The sequence below is a fragment of the Wyeomyia smithii genome, chromosome 1, assembly GCF_029784165.1.
Source record: "Wyeomyia smithii strain HCP4-BCI-WySm-NY-G18 chromosome 1, ASM2978416v1, whole genome shotgun sequence".
Classification (NCBI taxonomy): Eukaryota; Metazoa; Arthropoda; class Insecta; order Diptera; family Culicidae; genus Wyeomyia; species Wyeomyia smithii.
The window spans coordinates 107382327-107404847 of NC_073694.1; the positions used below are offsets into that span (position 1 = coordinate 107382327).

Genomic DNA, 22521 nt, shown 5'->3' on the forward strand with positions numbered 1-22521 from the left:
CGCTCGCTCGCATCGTCAGTGCTCACTCAGGAAAGGATAGCATCACCCGTGTAATTACACTGCGAACGGCAAAGGGAATAATCAAGCGTCCAACGGCAAAGATTTGTTTGTTGCCGTGCACCCAGAGCCGGATTTAAGGGGGGGCCCGGGCCCCCACATTTTTGGGGCCCCCACAAAAGGAGAAAAAGTTCTTTTCTCTATCAAAAACGAGATTCAATCAAAAGTTCAATTTACAGTAAGAAAATTTGAACAGACCATTTCAATCTGAAACTTTCCTTCAGTGTTATTTTTTCGCGAGCGCCAATATCACAACTACATCCATAAGAGTTAACCTTCGATTCTCTTGGAATGACACACATTAACACACCATTTGAATCGAACCAGCGCGCATGGGAGATCAAGCAGGAAAGAAAATATTCCACAAGTTTTTTTAATGCATTGCTGTTGATTCCGAAAATAAGTTTACCTGTCCGAATCAGGGATACTAGATTTGCGTTGCAAAATGCAGATTTTCAGAGTCCGTGTGCAGATTTTATTGACCTGCAGAAGTGTGTAGTTTTTTCTAGTTTCTGTAGATTATTGCCAGCGTAGCCTTATGTTTGCGCAGTCTTTCTCAAATTGTGTGCAAATTTTTGCTTGCGGATCGCATTTTTTTCAAATTGCGGTAGGTTTTAATTTTTCAGATATCAAGAAAAAAATTCCGGATTTCAAGAAGTTGCATACATTTATTTATTTGAGCCTAATGATCTCGAACGCAACTGGAGAAAGGTCTCTATCGAAGATGAAACTGATTGAAAATAGGTTGCGTACGACTATGAAGAGTGAAAGGCTGTCAAACTTAGCATTGTTAGGTTGAGGGTACAATATTCTGAAGGAGCTGAATGTTGATTATTCAATCAATAAATTCTCTGCAAAAAAAAAACTCGTCAGAAAAAATTCTAGCAAATTTTTGGTAACTTTTCAATAACAAATAAATGTTTTTAACTCGTACGATAAAAAACGGGTTTGTTTTATTCTGGGGCCCCACTGTAAACTGGGCCCCGGGCCCCCACAATCGTAAATCCGGCTCTGCGTGCACCTCACCAGTATCCCATGAAGAATCCACTATTGCAGCGTCCATCAACCCTCTAGCGGACCGGCAAGTGTCGCTGGGCACTCCATAATAGCCTGCAACGTTGAAATTTTTTATTATATTGCATTATATAATTTACCTATTAAGTGATAACCAGCCATGTTTGTTTGAGCTTGCAGTTGTATGTGTTTATAGTTGCAATGACGTTTTGTCATGTAAATGTTCATATTGAAGACAATGCTTCAAGGCGGGGGTATGATGGATCACGATAAGTTTCGAATTTTGCCGCATAGGCGTCAGCGGGCGTAGTTGCTCAACTACCAGTTGGGCATTGTAGCACAGTTGCCATACAAGCGGGTATCGATTCACCATACTCAGTTTAGGAACGATAGTAATAAATTAGCCTTCGAAGAAGTGACAGTCTTTTCTAAATACGCATTGGATTTCGGTAAAGCTGCGGTAACTTCTATTGGTTACAACACTCATATTGAATGATATTCGCAGGGCTAGTAGCGAGTCACTTTTTAGTGACTTTGTCACTATTTTGAGCCTAGTCACTAAAAAGCCACTATTTTCGCTAAAAAGTCACTATTTTACGACAAAATGGTCACAAAAGTCACTTTTTTAGCTTTAAATGTATAAATTAACTATTGTTATATTGCAACATACTTTAGAAAGCTTGCTTCTCATTTACAGAATAATTGGACAATTCGGTTTGTAAGAGCAAGCCCACCAGTGGCTAAATTGAAGTTTCTAAAGCTAGTTTGGCAACTCCCACCATAACGCGGCAACCGCACCGGGCGTTGCTATGTTGGTTTGGGAAATAGCAATCCCCACCTCGGGTAGTAGCGAGTAATTAAATTTGACAACGCGATAGCAACGAGCCGAATCGTTGCTATTTGATGAAATGTCAAACTGTTGTTTTTTTTTGTTCTTGATAGTGAATGTAATAATATTACGAAGATGATGAGGCTACTGACATACTGAGGCGTCAAATGAAGCGAAGCGTTGAGCGTATTAGAAGCGAAATAAACAGAAGCGTTGGGTGAAGCTTCCTATGACATACTGGAGCGAGCGTCGCAAATGCGTTGTGTTGTCATATTCCTAGATTCCAGCAGCGGTTTCGTTTAAAGAAAATATGAATTCGTCCAATGAAGATTTGTTTGCTTCTTTAAGCACGTTCAAGAGTAAAAAGAGATTTTTTTATGAAGTAAAATAATATTTCTGAAGTCAGTTGCGCTATAGACATAGTAAAAAATATAAGCAATTATTCTAAATTTTAAACCCGCTGACCCCCAGTAACGTTCAACTAGTTTATGATATCTCTTAGGCTTATCAATCAAAAATACCAGTTTATTTTCCTGACTACCTGGAAAATTTTCCCGATATTTTCTATATTTAAGACCAAAATAAGGCGAATATAGAGAACCTGGCGATATCACGTTTAGTCTGCACATGGTATTACTGCACTATCATTTTTTAAACATTTTAACATTTTGTAAACGAAAATGTATTTTATTTGCTTTTTTTTCAACTACCAAACCAAAACAATGCAAATATAAAGCACCTTGCAATGAAAGGATTAGTCTGAACAAGTTATTACCGCGTAAGTAAACGCGCGTCAAAACGCTACTCGTTCTGTCTCGCCGCCTCTACCGACACGTCGTTGCCGCTCGAGCATGACCGGTTTGAGCGTTTCATATAGACGTTCGGAAAAGTAGTTCGGACGCTTTTGCGGCGCTTCTTGCTTCGCTTCATTTGACGCCTCAGTATGTCAGTAGCCTGAGTGTTTCGAATGCGGACTCAATTGGTCGGCCTCGGAAGACGGAGCGTTTTGTTAAACACGTCGTAGGACGCAAGTGTCGGCGTGAACCACTACTCAATTTTATTTCCGATTGAGCTGAAATTTTGGACAGGGTGTTTTTTCGGGCAGGTAAACATCTTGTATAGGTTTTTTTATTGAGATGGCCATTTTGGTTGGCATTTTGGTCTGCAACCTACACGATGCGGAAAGCTCAAATTCTCACGAGATTGGCCAATATTATTCAATAAACCTGGAAGGTTTGAGCAAATCTGCTCGGGAGTATTACCAACTATTTTCCCGTTTCGTTCGGTCGTTTTATAAAAAACCATTTTTCTCCTTTACCGCTGTTTTAATCTTCAAAAATAACCTAAGATGAGTTCGAAAGCGGCGTTGGAAATGGTCATCGGTATAGACCGGTGTTTCCGATAGAAACATTATTAAAACGCTGGATGGCACCTTCCTCCGCATGGCGGTCAATATTTGGCTACTTACTAGGCTGAGAGCCGCCCCGAATCTTTCCAAAAACCATTTTCTTAATCGCGTATAAGGAAATTTGTTCTGCGAAATCATTTTCTCCATCACTAAAATCAACCAAATACTCGAAATTTACAATTTACGCGTTCTATATTTAAGTTTTTTTTTGGCGGCAAATTTTCAAATATTAATAGCAAACTGCGGGAACCGAGACAGCATGAAATACAGAATACAACTAATGACAGTTCGCCAGCTTTCAGTAGGATAGTCATTTGTGCCAACGTTGCGGGACGTGCCCAGGTTTACGGAATTACTTTAAATAAACATATGAGGATGAAAAAATCCATGTACGCACAAGTAAAAAAACCTGCAAAAGAATTATGCTATCGATAACTTGGGAAACGGAAACAAAGTTTCGTGAAATGGAGGGAACATTTTATGAAGTAGAAAGAACGTAGCTCATTCCGGAAACGATTGACTGACGGATAAGTTGGTTATTACTAAATCCGAAAAAGATATGCGAAATACATCACAAACAAACATTTTGCCAACGCTGGCCAGTGACGGTTTCCAGAAATTGGCAACTGCCGGTGTGAAAAAGAAATAGTGGAATTGGTAATCCCCATTAGCAACGACCGGTGCGAAAATCGGTTGCTATCCAAAATAGCAACGGCCAGCGTTGTGAAAATAGCAACTCAAATGGCAACTCACCGGTGCGCTTGCTCTAAAGCATTTTTGTTAACTTTTCCATCATAGAAGTTTCATGCCAGGCAATGTTTTCAAATTTCGCATCGAAGTGAACAGTGCAGAATAGTTACGAACGAATTGTCTAAGAGCTGCAAAGGAATGTAAAGGTTTATTCTACAAGCTACTCGCGTCTTGAACCAGTGTTGTGCGTGAAATTACGTTTGTAGTGTGATTTGCTTGTCTCAAATCAACTGTTCCTCTTGGTTGAAGTGGATTCAAAAATTTCGAGCTTAAATTGTGCATAGTCGTGTTGAGGTCTCAATTTGTATGATTTTGCTTTCAATCATCCGAACCTACCGGTGTTTACCAGATACCATTTCGAAATTCCATAATGATAACCCGTTCTACGCATATTTGTCCCATGCTCCAGATCAAATAAACGAGTGTTTAGTGGGACGAATTTGATTAGAAAATGTCAAGTGGGTTAAATATGCGAGGAAAATCATTGATGGGACAAACAGGCTTAGTATTGTTTTTGCAGATTTTCGGAACGAACAATGCTATTTTTATTATATTTTGAAAACCCCTTTCCTTAGTTAGCTTAACCAACTTCAAACGCTTTTCGAAGCTGTCACAGGCGGGCACGGATTCCCAGATTTTCTGGATAACCGCTTTACAAGTTGGAGATTTTGTAAAAAAAGTTTATTGAGTTGAGATCTGGTGAACTTAACGGCAATTTATTTCTATTCAAAAAGTCCCTCGAATTGTCCATATACCAACCTTGAGTCAAGTTCGCAGTATGCGCTGATGCACCGTCTTGCTAGAACATATGGTCGGTGTTAAGTGTAAGACTGCTTTTCTTGGTGGTTGGGAATAGAATGATATTTTATTGTCTGACGTTATGAAGTATAATAATTCAAAGCTACTTTGTTTCATAACTTGCTGCGATCCTACATTCTCTCCCTTTTTCCAAATGTATACACCTATACTTAGATTTTATTAACATGATACATTACTAATCATTAAGACGGTTTGGTTTGCGTTTGATTCTCCTGCGGGAAATACAAGTTATGGATGTTGGTACATCTTTGGATTGATCTGTGTCCTGGGTAATCCATTTAGAACCGGTTGGCATGTTTGATTTATTTGACGCATCGGATTCAGGTAATTGTCGTGATTGTGAATTTGAACTCAAAAGAGGATTTCGATAAATGATCTTCTTCGTATGATTTACATGTCTGTCACAGAAAATTCCAGTTACCAGATTTTGTAAATGCAGCCGGGTTCCATTTCTTTTTGCGACTATATATTTTTGAGGGTTGAATGTTGGTGATTGTTTACTTTTCTTATTTAAATTTTTTACAACAACTATATCTCCAATATGAATGTTAGACATCTTCGCTCGACGCTTCTTGTCCGTATAATTCTTCCCTTTTTCCTTAGCTAGTATATCGTTTTTAATGGCTTGACCTACATTAGCTTTTCGTTGATTTTCTGGTAGTTTATCACGAATATTTCAACCGAACATGAGCTCAGATGGAGTATACTTAGTAACAGCATGAGGCGTTGCACGATAAGCATGTAGAAAATCTTGAAGATTTGCTTTCCAATCACGACCCATAGTAACGCTTATTCTTATTGTTTTAAGTAATGTGCTATTATGTCTTTCACTCAAACCGTTTTGAAACGGAGCGTAAGGTACTGTGTGATTTATCGCAATTCCGTTAGAATGACAAAATGTTAAAAATTCTTCCGAGGAAAAAGGTTGTCCATTATCACTTACAATTTGTAAAGGACAACCAAATCTAGCGAAAATTTCACGTAATTTATTGATGGTATTATTTGCTGTCATTGAAGATACAATTACGGTTTCGAGATATCTTGAAAAGTATTCTGTGATTACCAAAAGGTGCAGACCATTTAAAACCTCAGTCAAATCCACTGCTAGTTTTTTCCACGGTCTGTTTGGTATATCTATTTTTGAAATAGGTTCCGTATTTGGTTCCGATACTAACGTACATTCTATACAGTCTTTCACAAAATCATCTACCATTTGGTTCATTTGCGTCCACCATACTTTTGTTCTCAATCTTCGTTTCATTGATGACATCCCTAGATGAGGGTTGTGTGCCAACAGCAGAATACGTTTTTGTAGACACCTCGGAATTACGATCCGTTGATCCTTCATAACTATATTGCCATCACTGGTTAAATTATCAGCTAATTTCTTGTATCGTTGAAGGGTTTTAGGCCATCTTCGTGGATTAAAAGGTAACCACTTGATTAATTCCTGTAGTTCTATGTCACATTTTGTAGCAGAGACTATTTCACTGACAGTAATAGATACAGGACAAGAAATGTCAGCAACTGCTCTAATGATACGTTCTGATTCTTCATCGAAACACTGTCCTTCATCTGGAGTGGATTGGCATAATCTTGACAATGGATCAGCAATATTGTTTTTCCCTGGTCTATACAACACTTCGTAGTCATATGCCATTAACCTTAGTTTCCATCGTTCAATTCGTGGCGAAGGTTTCAACCTGTCTCCGAAAATAGCAACTAACGGCTTATGATCTGTTAATAATCCAAAGGACATCCCGTATAGATAATGATAAAATTTTTCACATGCCCACACCAGTGCCAAAGCTTCACGTTCGGTTTGTGCATATTTTTGTTCTGTTTCAGTTAATGTTTTTGACGCAAAACAGATAATTCGGTTATCACCGGACGTCCTATGTTGGACCAATACTGCCCCGAGTTCTACTGGGCTACCATCCGCGATAATGTAAGTATCGTCCTTTGAATCGTAAAATCCGAGTATTTCATTTTTTAGTAAAATTTCCTTAATCTGATCAAATTTTTCTTGATGTTCTGCTTTCCAAATAAACGGAGTTCCCTTTCGTGTTAATAAATTAAGTGGGTAGGTGATAGTAGCCAAATTGGGAATATACCGATGCACGAAGTTGATTAATCCCAGGAAACTTCTCGTTTCTTCAGTAGATTTTGGTCTTTCCATTCTTTCTATTGCCTCAAGTTTTTCCCGTGATACAGAAATTCCATGACCCGATATGTGATATCCCAAGAAATCGATTTCTCTTCTGCTAGATTTGACTTTATCTGGATTCAACAGAACGTTATACTTTCTTAAACGTTCATAAACTAGCTTAGTTTGAGTAAGCAATTCTGTATTATCTTTAGCTGGTACCAGAATATCATCAATAAACACAATAATCCATGGAAAATCTTCGAATATCATATCCATCACTTTTTGGAATAGCTCTGGAGCTGCTGATAATCCAAACATCAATCGTTTGTATCTCATCAACCCGATTGGGCTTATAAATGTAGTAATGTAACGGCATTCTTCTTTTAACATAACTTGATGAAAAGCCTGCTTAATATCCAGTTTTGTAAAAATTTTGTTTCCGCCAATTTTTCTTGTTATCTGCTCAAGAGTTGGCAAAGGGTGCATTTCTCGAATAACTGCCTTATTTGCTTCTCGCAAATCAACAATAATTCGAACCTCGCTTGCACTTTTACGTTTCACTAACATTGGTGAAACCCATTCAGAGGCTTCATTTACTCTTTCAATTATGTCCTGACTTTCGAGTTCTTTCAATTTGTTCAAAGTGAGCTCTTCAAGTGAAAATGGAATTCGTCGTGAGCTTTGACGGACTGGTGGAATGGATTTATCAATTTTTATGCAAACTTCGATTCCATTTATACAAGGAAATACCTTATCGTTGACCTCAAAAAGAAACTTCACAATTTCTAGATTAACCGCTGTAATTCCAGAAAGAAGTGAACATTTGCCACCACGGATTACATAAAATTTCGTTTTACAGGATCTGCTGTTGAATTTTACGTCAGTCTCAACTTCACCTAATACTTCTAATGGTTTATTTGATCCGTAGCTGTTGAAAGTTTTGCTGCTACCTTTCGTTATTCCATAGGTTTCGAATCCAATTCGTTTAAGAACACGCCAGTCTTCTTCACTCAGTATATCTTTATCAGCTCCAGTATCGATAACGAACTTCAATGGTACACCTCCAACATTAATAATACCTGTACGCTTTCCGTCCAGGTGGAATAAATCAAAAACATCATTTTGTTTTCTTCGGTATTAACAGTAGTTTCATGAACCTCTCGGACGAATCGCCTCTTTCCCCAAATCCCCAAAAATTTCTTCACCAACACAAAATGAGACTGAAATTTTGGTTTACTGTCAAAATTTCAATCGCATGAAAGGCCCAGCCAAAGTGAAACAAATTTACAACAATCTTTATATTGGCGACTGAAGCAAACTGGGATGAAAGTGTCAAAAGTGAAGAAATTTTTAGGAATATGTTTGATGTATTCAGGAATGACAGGAATCTTCAAGAATCCGAAAAAAAGTCAGGCGGAGGAGTCCTCATAGCGTTCTCTGTGAATTTTAATTCAGAAACTGTTGCTACACCTAATTCAAAGAATTCGAGCACATTTGGATAAAATCACACACGTATTCGCTTCTGTGTACTTGCCTCCACATAACGCTAGTAAAATTACGTATGAAAAGTTTTTTAATTGCGCAGAAAAATTTTTATCTGAGCTACCTCCAGAAGTGAAAGTTCACATCTATGGGGACTTCAATCAAAACACCGCTGACTTCATTTTGGACCCTGAATACGAAAGCTTTCTACTCCCAGTCGTTGGAGATAACATCACTTTGCACTTCATGTTTGACGAAATTGCTAAACTAGGTTTGAACCAGGTTAACCATGTAAGAAACCGTGAGAATTGCTATTTGGACCTACTCTTAACGAATATCCATGAAGATTTCTGTGTGACCGAATCATTTAACCCACTGAGCATGAGCATGAGCATGATTGACCGCCCGCGGTTGCTACTCCGTTATTGCCAGATCAGCTGTAATTACACAGAGAACCAACAGATGATGCTTGGGACCAACATGCATCCTCAATGTGTAAAAACTGGTGACCTTAATCTTTATATTAGGCAATACCAGCGCCGGCCGCATCCGAATGCAGGTCAAAGAAGGAATTTGTATAGGAAAATGTTGACATGATACTCGCTTATTGGAAGCCGAGAGCACCTCTGCACTTCCACGAGTAATCACTGGGATGTTGGAGAAAGGGCAAGGTACACAGCAGGGTTCGTTTTGGTAAACGATGCGCTGGTTTCGAGTGTCGGGTTCTTTAGAACAAGTATCGCGCGAACAAGTTCATTATATCCGCCACGATATTCATAATGCGATTCGAACTTATTCAGTTTGACAATGTAACACCGCAACAATAAATCGTACGCGAGAATACTAGACCTTTGATCAAATTGGGACAACTTCAAATGATATGGTATCTCCTCGTAAGGTGATCCTCTTTTCATCTTTACACCGAAATCAAGGGCGCGTTGTTGATCTATCTTTAGATAATTCGACCTCATGAATGTATCGACGCGGAGTTCGTTCAACCGGACATTTCTACCTAACAAATCGACCAACGACGTTTCTCGGAATCACTTTGTCTGCTCTAAAAAAAACGATACGATCCCGCGAAAAACACACCTGAAAAACAGAATATAACAATGATGCGCGCTTATTACGAAAACGAACCATGAGTATATTTCTTGCCAAACGGTCCGCGATGTAGCCTTTGCTACTCGTAGCCATCAGCTATTTGTCAATCCCGAGTACTTTCGAAGAAACGACTGCACGTCGGCCGACGCGATTGTTTAGAGGGTATACATTGTGTTTTCGTTAATTGCGATATTTATCGACCGTACGAAATCTTCGGTTAAACAGTCACAGTGAGACATGAACAAGTATCTGGGTATAGCCCTCGAAATCACTATATTCTAAAAACGTTCATATAAGTAAAATGCTCCCGAGCCGGAAGCGCAGTTTACATCGAAGCACTATGCACGACCGCTCTATTCCCTCCTACCGACGCAGAAACTCGGGGACACGACTTTTCACGCCGATTCTGTCTTAGTTGTCGATGCGAATGTTGCCTATTAAATAAAAAAAATTGGCAAAGTTTCATGCATGCAAAGCCTTAATAATTTAAAAATGCAAATTTCCATAATGACCAATATATGGTCTTAAGTTTGTTAACAAAATGCCGACCTAGTCATGTTTGGAACATTGTATACAAAACATAAACAGCCCAAAAGCTAGAAAAATCGGAAAAGTGAAGCATAAGACTTCATGTATTATCACTGAACCATACTCCCAGCTTCCATTAACCACACCATTGCTCTCGAGGTGAGAACATGTTTGCTAATAAAACCCTACTTGAAACCTGACCGTGCAAAACCGTGGTAGATGACGGATTCAAAGTATACTATGCTGGCTCATTACTAAGTTGAGCTACCCATTACCTTATAATGGGTGTGATACTGTTGGAAAGATAGAAAAATGGCAAAGCTTGGTGCATCTAAAACATTAAGTGCAAACATCAGGTGTAGATGTACATACTAATCAAAAGTCTTGAAATTATTGACAAGATCAAACCAATCATGATTATTTCAGGCTGACTAAATAATCCTTGAAAGTCAAACTCGACTCCATTGAATTTTCTATTACCTGTCACGCGAGAGTCAGTGCGTTTAAAAATTCATGGCACACGACACATCAGTAAATACAACTTAATTAATCTATTCTACCATAAATTCTAATAAACAACACTATTACACAAAACCACACGAAGAAAGTCTCCAGAAAAACATCTTAATTGCACTCTGTTTTCTATTTGGACAATCGAAACTGTAACAGTTAAACATTCATAACGGCCACAATCAAAACGGCACGCTACGTCGTCCTCAAACTGGCAACTACGTGGTATCCGGTGGATCATCACATGATGTAAACCATATTCGAACGCGGACCAATTAGGAAAAAAAAAATAAAATTCCAAAAGCGAATCGTGTATGTCGTATCGAGCCCGTTGATAAGTTAACCTACCTCACCTGACGATTCTCATTGCTTTTACTTGTGGGAGAAAAAAAGTAAAACATTTCAAGACTCATCGCGCAAACAAAAAAAAACCTACTCGCAGCCGAAAAGCTACCACACTTCGTGCACCCAACAGATCACACATTCACGCTTCTGCCAAAGTCCAAAGCTCGCTAAAAACCACTACACACATAGCCTTAAATTCATGAAATGTTTGATACAAAAAACATATACTCATCTGTTTTAGTTTGGTTATGCCTATGCCAGCGAAACAAACGCCGACTAGCACGCTATTCTCTCCGCTCTCCAGGAAGTGCCGTTCTCTTCGTTCACACCACCATATGCACTCCATTATCGCACGTTAATAATGAACCGCTTGTTAGCGCGACGCACGAAGTAGGCACTCACACTCACGCAACCTAACTGGCCTAACAATTTTCAATTTGATTTCGTGGATAAATTATAACTTCCACGCATAGAACACTGTGTTTTTCACAAAACCTCCACTTTTCTCACTTAAACATAGCATCACAGATCACAACTGTACACTTTTTAGCAAGTTTGGCCCCTCATTTTACTTATAAATCAATAACTTTAACGGATTGCTTTCGGGGCACGTATTATCGGTTAGTCGTGTTGCCAGCTCTTCTCTGTGACCGAATCATTTAACCCACTGTGGAAAAACGAAAAGTTTCACACAGCAATTGAATATTCTTTATTTTTACATGAATATCAAAGACCCAACGACTGTGAGTATGAGGAAGTCCTTGAGTCTGAAACTCGCGAACCATGCAAATATTAAAAACAAATTAAACTGTGTCAATTGGCAACAAATTTTTAGAGATGAAGGAAATGTCGAATCATCTGTTAGCGTCTTTTACAAAATTCTGTACATCATCTCTCAAGAGATTCCATTGAAGAAAAAACGACGCCACGCTAACACTAAACATCCAGACTGGTTTAACAAACAAATAAAAAATTTAAAAAACCGCAAACAAAAAGCCCACAAAATTTTCAAAAGACCCAATAGCAGTGAAAATCTAGCAATTTACTTAGAAATATGTGATCAACTGAACTTTGCAATCAGTGATGCATTTGAAGAATTCAATGCAAAAACTGAACTAGAAATTAAGTCTTGTCCAAAGAACTTCTTCAATTACGTCAAAACAAAACTAAAATCAGACAATTTTCCATCAATAATGCAACTCGATGAACATGTTGGTGATAATTCGGAGAAAAATTGCAATCTCTGCAAAATTTTTCCAGGAAATCTATACCACATTTTCCGAAGAAAATCGCGACCGCGATTATTTTGCATTTTAGCCAGAATATCCAAGAAACATTGATGTCAACCAACTTCAGGTACAGGATGTTTTGCAGGGTCTGAGAAATTTAGACCCTTCCAAAGGACCTGGACCTGACGGAATACCTCCAGCACTCATGAAAAATCTTTCGAAGGAACTTACATCTCCTTTGTTCTGGCTGTTCAATATGTCGTTGGAAACTGGAGTCTTCCCAAATATATGGAAAACCTCATTTTTAGTGCCTATTTTCAAATCTGGGCGTAAATCTGACATACGTAATTATCGTGGAATCGCTATTATCTCTTGCATTCCTAAACTCTTTAAGGCAATTATCAATGAAGAGATATTTGCTCAAATCAAAAATCGAATAACTGACAAACAACACGGCTTCTTCAAAGGCCGCTCTACATCTACAAATTTACTTGAATTCGTAGATTACTCATTGAATGCAATGGATAATGGGAACTATGTTGAAGCTCTCTATACAGACTTTAGCAAAGCATTTGATCGTATTGACATACCATTGCTACTTTTTAAACTGCAAAAAATTGGAATTGAGTCTGGTCTCCTGAAGTGGCTTGAATCATATTTAACAAACAGGCAACAAATAATAAAATTTGATGGAAAAAAGTCAAATCCCATTCAAGTTACTTCAGGTGTTCCCCAAGGCTCCCACTAGGACCACTTCTTTTTATTTTGTACGTAAACGACATTTCCTTCATCCTCAAAAATATTCAAGTTCTAATATATGCCGACGACATGAAACTGTTTTTGGAAATAAAAAATCAAGAAGACATTAATGTATTTCAGAATGAAATCCACACATTTTACATCTGATGTAAGAAAAGCCTACTTGAATGAATGTAAAAATATGCAATGTTATATCCTTTAGCAGAAAATTAACAACGCCCAAAATTGTAATTGCATTAGGGGATCAGAATGTGAAGAAATGTGATAGATTTAGGGATTTAGGAATAATCTTAGATTCTAAACTTAATTTCATCGACCACTATAACACTATCATACACAAGGCAAACAACATGTTAGGGTTTATCAAACGCTTCTGCTACAATTTTCAAGACCCGTACACAATCAAAACTTTGTATATTGCCTATGTGAGGTCAATACTGGAATACTGTAGCATTGTGTGGTCTCCTCGTCCTGGCGTACATGAAGAGAGAATAGAATCAGTACAAAAGCAATTTCTACTATATGCTCTTCGTAAGCTAGGTTGGACCGCACATCGTCTTCCGTCATATGAAACACGCTGCATGTTGATTGACATTCAAACATTAAAAGAACGGCGAGAGTACGCGATGGCTTCATTTGTAAACGATTTCGTTTCGCAGAACGTTGACTCAGCAGTACTACTTTGTAAATTGAACTTTTATGCACCCATTCGACAACTTCGACACCGTAGTTTATTTGCTCTTAACCATCATCGTACGGAATACGCAAAAAATGGACCTATAAATAGTATGATGAATTCTTATAATCAACACAGCGAAGCCATTGACTTTACGATGTCCCGGTATAAACTGAAACAGTATTGCAAGTCCTTGAGGATGAGGACACAAAATTAATTTGTTTTATGTTCGTGTATAGTTTAAAAATTAATGTAACCAGTCTACATATATGATTGACGAAATAAATAAATAAATAAAAGTATCCACTCGTATGCTGTTACCGAATACATATACACTAACGCCACGAAGCGACAGAATTCCTTAACATACAGATCATCATTCTATAGTACTCAATCACTTGGACAACTGTGCTGAAGACATGAATGTTCTATGTCCTAAGATTGGAGAGCTATAATGCATCCTTCATGCTCACACTGAAAGTAATGATGGTATTTGCGTACTCTTACCTGTACCGATGAACTCTTCGCGATGTGATGAGGTTGTACAAAGCACGTGTAGCGATAACGACACGAGATAAATTTTATATATTACTTGGCACGTGGGTATTGTTTTTCGGTTTATCCCCGAGACGAAGATTGCGATCCTGAGCCCGACAAGATTAACGCAGCAGGTATCCAAATATACGAGGCGAATTGGAGCGAATGTTCCAAGAGCAACTGGCATATATGTGTTATCGACACTATTTTTTCACACACTTCGACAAGCACGACGCGACGTTATTTCAACCGGGCGACACGAATTCCCGGGTTTTGGCACCACTGTTTGCTATCTGTCTTAACTCTGACTGGCCACTTGCAATAAATGTGGCCCAACGAAACGAAAGATCGACACGAAAGAATTGTTCGGCAACCACGAGGTTTTGGACGATTGAATTAAACGCGAGAAGATTCGGATTAGGTCCTTTCTATTCAACGATGCGATTTGAATTGACTTATAGCTAGAGTTATCTTAACACTATTATCTCTCTTTTTTATTAGAACAAAGAACTCGGAAGAGGATGTATAAATTTAGAGTTCAGTGGATTACAAGAATTTAGTACTACTGCTATAATTAAATGATGTGCACCAAACCAAGACTGTATATAAAAGGGTAATTTTAATTAATTCTAAACAACCACTTTTGCACGCAACGTTTTCTGGTTGTCATTATTATTCCCATAGAAAAAAAGGGGTACATGTTTTTCCATTGAAGATTGTGTAAGTTTCTCAACCAGAACTCGTTATGCTTTCATGTACCGTCTTTTGAAACCTTTCCAGCAATAATTTAGTGCAGTTATGTTGGAAAAAATTGTTGAAAATAATTTACTATTAGAGTGTTTTCGTTTATCGCGTCTCCTGAAAAATTTACTTAATGGCACATATACCACTTTCGCTTTCAACGGCTCATGTAATGAGTTGGTTCATTGTGACTGATCAATTGAAAAAATATTTATAGCCAATCAATCGAACAGTTAAAAAGTTTTAAAATTTAGTTTTTTGCTTCTTCAGCACCAAAGATAATACAAGTTATATAAAATATAATTGAAGAAACACAATAAATGTTTTCGCAACCATCCTCTCTCACTTTATTATCATTTTAATCAACCATTTTAATACCTGATTGCTTGGTAGAATCGTTATTCTTGAGGTCAGAATCAATATTATAATCGGAACTTGTTTTTAAAAATGAAATTTTTTGTGTTACTCACACTAAAGACTAACATTTTCTAGTTATATGTTCAATCATAGTGGACCATTTACACTTTTTTCTTTTACTAGTAAAGTATACTCGTTTGGCTAACGGGTTCTGGAACTTTTTTATAAGGTGCCTGGCAGCTTTGAAATCAACTTATGCTGACTTTAAACCAATGCAAATAACTCCGGTAATCACAACTTTTTTCTGCTTGGCACATGGTCCACTCTGTCTGAATACTATAAAGCGTGATATATGGTCAGCGTACTTACTTTACTTACTTTACTTTTTTGGCTAACGGACCGTTCACCGGTCCAGGGCCGAACGAATTAGAGATGTCCAGCTTCTTCTGTCTTGGGCAGCCATTCTCCAGTCTCCCCGTACACCAGCAGATCGTGCATCTTCTTCCACCGCGCACATCCACCGCGTGCGAGGCCTACCACGGAGTCGACGGCCTCTTCCTGGTTCTCTACTGAAGATAGTTTTGGCGGCTCTCTCATCAGGCATCCTGGCTACATGTCCAGCCCACTGAAGCCTGCCCCGCTGTATTACCTTCACTATATCAGCATGTTTGTATACCTAGTACAACTCGTGATTCATGCGTCTGCGTCACACTCCATCTTCCAGTTTACCGCCAAGTATCGATCGCAGAACTTTACGCTCAAAGAACTCCGTGCACTCGTCGATCAGCTTCCTTCAGCGCCCATGCTTCATGTCCGTAAAGGGCCACCGGGAGTATCAGCGTCCTATATAGCGCTAGTTTTGTGCGAGTTTGCAAACTACGGGACCTTAGCTGGTTACGCAGTCCGTAGAAAGCCCTGTTCGCAGCTGCAACTCGTCGTTTCACTTCACGACTCCTATCGTTGTCACATGTCACAAGCGTACCAAGATAAACGAATTCGTCAACCACTTCAAATCGTTCCCCATCTATCTCCACCTCAGCACCAACACCACGGGGACTACCACGCTCTCTACCAGCTACCATGTACTTCGTTTTTTGGCAGAGTTAATGACAAGTCCCAATCTCGCAGCTTCTCTCTTAAAAGGTACGAAGGCCTCCTCCACGGCCTTACGGTTGATACCGATGAATATCGATGTCGTCTGCAAAACCAAGAAGCATGTGAGATTTCGTGATGATCGTACCGTTTCTTTCGACGTTTGCTCTTCGTACTGCACCCTCAAGAGCGATGTTGAACAGTAGGTTGGAGAGCGCATCACCCTGCTTCAGTCCATCCAACGTTACGAACGCGGCTGATGTCTCTCCAGCTATCCGCACGCACGATTTTGATCCCTCCAGTGTCATATGACTCAGCTTTATTAGTTTCGTGGGGAAACCGTGTTCCAGCATGATCTGCCACAGCTCATTTCTTTTCACTGAGTCGTATGCCACCCTGAAGTCCACAAACAGATGGTGAGGCGGTAAGTTGTACTCCCGGAACTCGAGGATCTGTCGCAGGGTGAAGATTTGATCCGTCGTGGAACGCCCTTGTCGAAAACCAGCCTGGTATTCGCCAGCAAAAGATTCCATTAACGGTCTCAATGGTCAGCGTAGCGATAACAAAATTCGTCAAAAAATTCATTCAAGTACATTTCTGTGTGTAAAACATATATGATTCCGATGAATGATGGAAGAAAGTATCCTTTAATAGAGAGAAATCCAAAAATCGCTTGAATATTCGTTTATTTGCTGATTTTTACCAACATGTGACTGGGTTGTAAAGTGACGTTTCGATTATGCCAGGAACAAAAAAATTATTTCATGTTACTTCCAAAATTTTCGGTATAGGTATGCTTTAAGCTACCAGAAATTCGTTATTTAGAGTGAAAAATAATTCCTGCAGGAATTATTAAGTTCTATTTCTTTTTGTTAATTAAAGGTTTCATGCAAATCTATTCAAATAAATAATAAGTTCGAAAGAGAAAGGCTGGGTCTCTCCGCTGAGTGGATGAATTTTGGTTTTTTTTTTCAATATTTTTTATATTTTATTATCTCTTTTTTTTTATTTAAATAGTTTATTTGACACGGCACGATACAATTTATGTTTAACTGAGCCAAGTACATTTTTTGTTAAGTTCTAAAATAGAAGGGAAAAGAGGGAGGCCTTTTTTTTATTCTCGCGGCCGACTACGAGCTAGTGGGGATTTAAGGTGAGAGGAGGGGTGTTACAATTTTGTTTTTAACTATTTTATATTACAGAATGTATTCATTTGTACGTGGCTAACCAGTGATGTTCTATTTGAGCAGTTTTGGTCTGAGGTCTCTGCGTAAACATAGAGATGCCGAGTCTTCGTTTTAGTGTCTCCAGCCGGGTGTATCATTCGCTTTCAATTTGTGACAGAAATTGTATTCTAGCAAATAGATAAAAGAAATCAAATTTTAATGCCAGCATTTTTTATAAACCCGTATAGCTGTGTCATGTACTGGAGATCACCGCTTCCCAGAATATCTCTAACGGGTACGTTGGGTTGTTTTCCTCGGGCCCGAAGGGAATCTATAAGCTCAGACCTAACACCACAGTATTCGGTACACGACCAAACAACATGCTCGATGTCATGGTAGCCATCGCCACAAACGCAGTGATTACTGTCTACAAGCCCTATACGAAAGAGATGAGTGTTTAACGTATAGTGATTGGACATAAGTCTGGACATCACGCGAATGAAGTCCCGACCTACATCCAACCCCTTGAACCATGCTTTCGTCGATACCTTAGGAAAAATGGAATGTAGCCACCGTCCCAGTTCATCTGAGTTCCATGATGGTTGCCAACTGTTGAGTGTTCTCTGACGCAAAATGCTATAAAATTCATCATAAGCAATTGGTCTCACGTAAATATCGCCATCAATAGCACCCACCTTAGCTAAAGCGCCAGCCTTTTCATTGCCCGGAATCGAGCAATGAGAAGGGACCCACGCTAAGGTAACCCGGTAATTTTTATTTGTTAAAGCACTTAAAAACCATCGTATTTTCCCCAGGAAATACGGGGTGTGCTTCACAGTCTTCATCGATCGCAGAGCCTCAATGGCACTGAGACTGTCTGTGAAGATGAAGTAGTGGTTTATGGGTAGGGTTTCGATGATCCCAAGGGAGTACTGAATAGCAGCAAGTTCTGCGGTGTACACGGAAGCAGGAGCATCGAGTTTGTAGGAGGCGGTAAAGTTTTCGTGGAAAACACCGAAGCCAGTGGACTCATCTAGATTAGATCCGTCAGTGTAAAACCTTTTATCATAACTAACATGTTTAAACTCATTGGAAAAAATCTTAGGGATCTGTTGGGGTCGCAATTGATCCGGGATACCAGAAATGTCTTGTTTCATGGTGGTGTCGTCGAAGAATATAGCATTATTAGAAGTATCTAAAAGTGCGACATTGGAGGAATCGTATGAAGAAGGATTAATATCTTGAGCCATATAGTCAAAATATAAAGTCATAAATCTGGATTGAGATTGAAGGTCGACCAACCTCTCGAAATTTTCAATTACTAATGGGTTCATAACTGTGCATCGAATTAGCAACCGGTAAGAGAGATTCCAAAAACGATGTTTCAACGGAAGAATACCCGCTAACACTTCAAGACTCATCGTATGGGTCGACTGCATGCAACCCAAGGCAATACGCAAACAACGATATTGTATTCTCTCTAATTTTATAATGTGCGTGTTCGCGGCGGAGCGAAAGCAGAAACAGCCGTACTCAAGAACTGACAATATCGTTGTTTGGTAAAACCTTAGAAGGTCCCCTGGGTGGGCTCCCCACCAGGTTCCGGTAATCGTACAAAGAAAATTAATCCTCTGTTGGCATTTTCGTGTCAGATACCTAATATGACAAGCCCAGGTGCATTTAGAGTCGAACCAGACCCCGAGATATTTAGCGACTAAAACCTGAGAGATCGTTTTACCCGTTAGCAGGAGCTGCAGCTGAGCTGGGTTATGCTTCCTAGAAAAAACGACCAACTCAGTTTTCTCCGGAGAGAATTCGATACCCAGCTTAAGAGCCCATTCAGACAAATTGTCTAAGGTATCTTGCAATGGTTCTGCAGATCGCTAGCCTCGCTACCAGTAATGGATACAACGCTATCGTCTGCAAGTTGCCTTAGCGTGCATGAATTTGCAAGACATTCATCGATGTCATTGACGTAAAAATTATATAAGAGAGGACTTAAACATGAGCCCTGGGGAAGGCCCATGTAACTTATTCGGGAAGTTGTCGAATCGCCATGTGAGAAATACATATGCTTTTTTGACAACAAATTGAGCAAAAAGTTATTCAAATTTGGTGAAATTCCCTGCGAATGAAGTTTCGCGCTTAAAACACCAACAGAGACAGAGTCAAAAGCCCCCTTAATGTCCAAGAATGCAGAAGCCATTTGCTCTTTTCGAGCAAGGCGAGTTGAATTTCGGTAGAAAGCAACGCTGAGCAATCGTTCGTTCCTTTGCCCCGGCGAAAGCCAAATTGAGTATCTGAAAGTAAACCATTTGTTTCGACCCATTTGTCTAACCGTAAGAGGATCATTTTCTCCATTAATTTCCGGAGGCAAGAGAGCATAGCAATCGGCCTATAAGAATTGTGGTCAGAGGCAGGTTTTCCGGGTTTTTGAATAGCAATGACTTTTACCTCCCTCCTGTCGTGCGGAACAATGTTTAGCTCAAGAAACTTGTTGAACAAGTCCAACAAGCGTCTTTTTGCAGAGACGGGTAGATTCTTCAACAAGTTGAATTTGATTCTATACACCCCTGGAGCTTTATTGTTGCACGAGAGGAGAGCCATTGAAAATTCCAACATCGAAATTGGAGGCTCTTCCGTAGCTACTAAAAACGCGTCGCGAAAGGTTTTCTGTTCCGGTACAGAGTCCGGGCAGACCTTTTTGGCAAAATCGAGTATCCAGCGATCTGAATATTCCTCGCTCTCATTAGAAACGTTACGATTCCGCATGCGTCTGGCCGTGTCCCAAAGAGTGCTCATCGCTGTTTCTTGGCAACGCGTTTACAAACCGCCGCCAGTATCCGCGTTTTTTCGCTTTAATTAAACTCGTCATCTGTCTATCCAGTACATCGTACTTTCGGAGCAGATCAAGAGTACCGTGTTTTCGGTGAGCTAAATACACCGAGGACCTTTGCGCGTACAGTTCAGAGCACTCTTTGTCCTACCACTTGTTGGGAGGACGCTGTCTAATCGTTACCCCGGGTATCGGTTTCGTCTGAGCTTGAGTCGCGGCGTCGATTATCAAGCCAGAAAGGAACGCGTATTCTTCCTCCGGAGGAAGTTCAAAATATCATTCTAAATACAAAGATATGTTTCAAATATATGACGCGAAATTTTTTTTTTATCGTAAAAAAGCAAAACCTTAGTGCTACATTCGGTATCGGAATTCGATCTTCTGTTTTACTATACACAGACTTCGCAGCCGACTGTTGAGTGTACAGGACAATTGCGGGGCTAGGCGCTACGATCCTACTGACACTAACAGTTTCTCCCGAGCCGGGACTCGAACATACGATGACTGGCTTCTTAGGCCAGCATCGTACCTCGAGACCAGCTGAGGAGAGTTTTTGATCGTGGCATAATCGAAACATCATTGTACTCATATATAGATGGGACTCGATTATATATATAGACTCGGTTATATATCGATTATGTTCCTCTGATTATAGTAAAAAAAAATTATTTCAAATATGCCTTATCTAAAGCTGGAACGTCGCAAGGAAACGTCCATAAAATGCACTTAAGGAGAAGAGAGGGAGGGCTATCTGAATAGAACAAAGAAACCTAAAAATTTGTTCATGTATGAATTAAGAGAAAATAAAAAACAAAAAAACATGAAAAAATAGATAAAAATAAGATAATTAAATATCATTCGTTGTTTTGCTTTCGTCTCGATTAGACGCAAATTGTTTATCTCCGCTTGATTCGCAAAATAACAATACACGAGTTATCGTACGGGTGTTTTTTTTTCGATTAGCTCTTGTGTTGTGCGATAACAATAGCCTGCAGTTTATCGGCAGAAACATCTTCTGCACACTGGTAGGGGCAGGCTACCCCGCCAGTGATCTGATACGCAGCTGATATATCAGCAAGAATAATTCTCCCGCACCGCTGTTACCCCGCTAGCAGCACGGACCATCATACGATCGAGCGAGTGGAAGTCAACTACAAGTGGCATCTACAAGGTCGCGTGTAGAATACGGCCACTGTTTCACAACACGAAGCTGGATCGTCATTGTTTGTTCTGCGGAGACACTCGATTGATTCTACTATCAGCCGTGAGGTCGTGACTTAGACGTTCGGTGAAGTATTCACTTTAGATTTTTTATCATTATTATTAATATTATTACTATCAATATTATTAATATTAAGATTATTATTATTATTATTATTATTATTGTTGTTATTATTATTATAATTATTATTATTTTTATTATTATTATTATTATTATTATTATTATTATTATTATTATTATTATTATTATTATTATTATTATTATTATTATTATTATTATTATTACTATTATTACTATTGTTATTAGTATTAGTATTACTGTCTTTTTTTTATTTTGATCCCTTGTAGTTTGAAAAATTGTTTTCAAAATTTAATATCAACTATTTGAACCCCCCCACACATTCGAATATTTATCGTTTGTGTGCGGTAGAGCGTAACGCTCCCGCAAAATGGACGGCATGCAGGTGCAACTTTTCCTGGATGTTGAAACAAATGGGAAAGAAATTGAAATTTCCCCCAGCAGTTCTCCCTTACCTTCCCCTGTACCACCCCCGCTACCTAGCCCCGTACCAAGGGTACCGGAAATACGGGTAAAAGCTTACCCAGATGCCGCTAGCGGTCCCTACGTTGTTCACTTCCGGCCCATAAAAAAACCTTTGAATATAATTCAAATAGGCAAAGACCTGGCAAAACAGTTTTCGGCCGTAACCGAGATTACGAAGGTGAGGCCGAACAAACTGCGAGTTGTCGTGAGTAGCTTGAAGCAAGCAAACGAAATTGCTAGCTACGAGCTCTTTACAAGGGAGTACCGCGTGTACATCCCTGCCAAGGACGTGGAGATCGACGGTGTGGTTACCGAAGAAAGCCTCACGGTCGATGACATTTTGCGTCACGGGATTGGCTGCTTCAAGA

General features: G+C 39.3%; 1 pseudogene; it reads right to left on the reverse strand.

Moving 5' to 3' along the window:
* Window positions 1–1119: 1119 nt before the first annotated feature.
* The window catches only part of LOC129717053 (uncharacterized), a 39470-nt pseudogene continuing 18068 nt past the window's right edge, over window positions 1120–22521 (reverse strand).